Below are 3158 nucleotides of genomic sequence, written 5' to 3'. Positions count from 1 at the left end.
TTTAATGCATGGATGAAATGAATGCATGATGAACTTTTAATTTTGAAAACTTAGGGATGTTACACGACCGGCACCTTTCAGGCGGTCATTGATGAGCGAAAAGGTGTCTGGCACCTCCTCTCCAGGCCAGAGAACCTTGAAGAGCTGAGTGGCCACCTCGGGGATGTCGGAGAGGTTCCGGTCCACAGCGTGCATGTGGGAAACCCGCGCATTCAGCGCGACCAAGTGGTCATAGGGGTCCCAGGGCGCATCCAGATTCTGATATGTCCGGAAAGAGTCCTGCAAGACAAAGGAAAAAAGATAAGCACATGCTACCGGAAGAGATAATCTTAGAAGTAGAAACCGGAAAAGAAAAAAGGAAAAAAACTTACGGAAGGCAAGCGCGTCGGTTTGGGTGACCAGAAGGTCATATTCCTTCTGCTCCGCCTCCAGACGTGCGGCCTGATCCTCGGCTGCTTTCCGCGCCTTGGCTGCCTCCTCCAACTCAGCCTGCAACACCACAGTGGAGTTGCTGGCATCCTCCAACGCCTCGTCCAGCTTGGCCTCAGCGGTGGCCTGGGCGGCCTTCAGCGCCTTGCTATGCTCGAGCCCGAGCTGGATGAGCTGGTCCTTCAGCTCCTTGGAGATGGCCTTCTGAGCGCTAAGAGCTTCATGGTGCTGCCGGATGAGCTGGTCCTTTTCACCTGGAGCCCGGAAAGAGAATGTTAGCAAGATGGTACTGACAAGATGAAGAGGAAGAAAGTCAACCGGAAAAGAGGAAGCAATACCTTGGAGTGCGGCGAGCTGAGTCCTGAGGGCCTCAATGGAAGCTTCCGGGACAGCTGTTAAACAAAGAATCATAAGTACTAAGAAAAAGAAAACCTTCCGGTAAGAGGATGCCGGAGGCACAGAAGTTTACCTTGGCACTTGCTGTGCGCCTCAGCAAGGTCCCGGTGCTCCCAAAGAAGCTCCTCAAAGAGGATCTTCCGGCCGTCGGCCGTGGTCTGTTCAAGAAAAAGTGTTAGCTAAGTTTCGCGCTAAGAGCTATGTTCTTAACCCGAAACTCGGGGACTGGCTATGCCGGTTTCGCGCGTTTTTACCTAAGTTTCGCGCTGAGAGCTACGTTCTCAACACGAAACTAGGGGACTGGGAAGATAGACAAGATACATGAAAAGAGAAACGGGCAAAGGTCTCACGAGTGGGACAGATGCCGATGTAAGCCTCCATGAAGGTGGCATAACAAGAAAGATAGAAAACGGCGTTGCCGGGAAGATGGTGAGGCTGAGTTGGTAGAAATCAAGAAAATTGCGGAAGAAATCGGAAGCGGGAAGGCCGAAGCCACGCTCGAAGTGAGCGAGAAAGACGACGTACTCTCCGGGCCGGAGTACCGGTTCGATCTCGTCGCCGGGAAGCCGGCAGGATACTCCTTCCGGTATCCTCCTGGACCGGTAGAGCCAATCGATCTCGTGTTGGGTAACGTCGGAACCTTTCTAGGCTCCGCGTGTGATACCGGAAAGGTCTACCCTAGAGGCTCGGCTAGAGCTGCCGGTCTCTTGATCGTTGCCGGCATCGGTATCCATCCGGGCTAGATCAGCAGTGAGCCCGTCAGAAGATTCGCTATGGTGGCTACTATAGAATGATGCGGAGGAGGACTCTTCGCTAGACATCAGAATCGACCCGAAAAAACACAATCCCCAAGATTTACCCTTGCGCGAAGATCTACGAGTAAGAGAAAAAGCAAAAGAAAAGAGGAAGTAAATATTCTACCGGCCCAAGATCTAGAAAGCGAGGAAAAGAGGGGCAAATGCGAGTTAAGCCTAACCTAAGGCGGCGGAGTTGCTGAGGAAGAAGGTCCCCGGCGGAGCGGAGAGCTCACGGTGGCCGAAGAAGTCCGGCGACGACGAGGCGAAGAAGAGTTCGTTGGAGCACGAATGTTGTAGCCGCACCCGATGCGCTGCGGGAGATCTCCGCGCAGAGAAGCTTGACGAAGTGCGGTGGAGCGGCAGCGAAAGTTCGCCGGGCGGCGAAGCTCGGGCGGCGAACGGGAACGACGGAGACGCAGAAGGCGAAGAACTCTGTGCGCGAGGAGGTTGGGAATGCGAAGAAAGGAAGAAGAAGGAGCGGTTTCTCCTTATAAAGGAAGAGAAAGAAGTGGGCCGAAAACCGCTGGGCCGCAACGGTTCGCGCCGCGGGCCGCCATGTGGCGCAGCGATACACGCGTGGAAAACGGAAAGCCACAGGGAAGCCACACGGATCCGGAACGGCAGCCAGGATCCGGTGTGCAGCAGTTATTGCGGGCGCAGAAGCCGAAGGGAAGTGACCCCTGACACTGGCGCGTCAGGTACAGTGCGCATGTCACTGACAGGCACTGTACCCGAGAAATTCTCAACTTCGCCGAGGAGAGGTTTAATGACTAAGATATCGGAGAATAAGATACCGGAAAATACCTTGCAAAGAGAGAACACGTGAGTCCGGGCAAAGATGCCGGATCCATGCTAACAACCAGAAAGATTAAACCGGTATCTTAAGATATGAGAACCTGGCATGGTCTGTTGGATAGGATCCACCAGACTATACCAGCTTCGGGGACTAATGTTGGGGGGATGACCCCCGGTATGCCAAAGGCATGCCAAACCGGATGGTTTGAGCCATCAAGATACCGGTTTAATGTTTATACCGGAGCGCAAAGATAAGTGTTTGGCTAAGTAAAGCCAGGCCGGTATCCCCAAGAGGGGTATACCGGAACCGGATGAAGAAGACACCGGGCTACCGGTAAGAAGAGCATGTCGGCATGACTGGTCAAAGATTCTCTTCAGAGCTAGTGGACAAGGATGAGCTAAGCAAAGTAGCTTTAAACGAAGCCCTGGCGCCAAAGAGGAGGATGACGTTCAAAGAAGCCGGAGGACATCAGCTTCCCTGATTAAAGAAGACCCCGGCGTCATCTATGATTAAAGTTACTTTGTAAAGTAGTTTGTCCAGTCAAAGATGCCATTAGGGTTTCTTGCTCTGTAAGCCACCCTCTCCCCTATATAAGGAGAGGGGGCACACCCGTATCCGGGAGGGTCGATGAATAGAGGAACCTTGTACCCAAAAACCTGTATCCTGTTGAGATCAATAAAGATAGTGATCTAGAGCAGAGTTCTTCCTTGTGTGTTTCTTCTTGTATCGCTGCCTTTGGC

Source organism: Lolium rigidum, chromosome 6, assembly GCF_022539505.1.
Source record: "Lolium rigidum isolate FL_2022 chromosome 6, APGP_CSIRO_Lrig_0.1, whole genome shotgun sequence".
In the NCBI taxonomy this organism is placed as follows: domain Eukaryota; kingdom Viridiplantae; phylum Streptophyta; class Magnoliopsida; order Poales; family Poaceae; genus Lolium; species Lolium rigidum.
The sequence above is the reverse complement of the archived record's forward strand: the minus strand, read 5'-3'. Positions refer to the sequence as shown.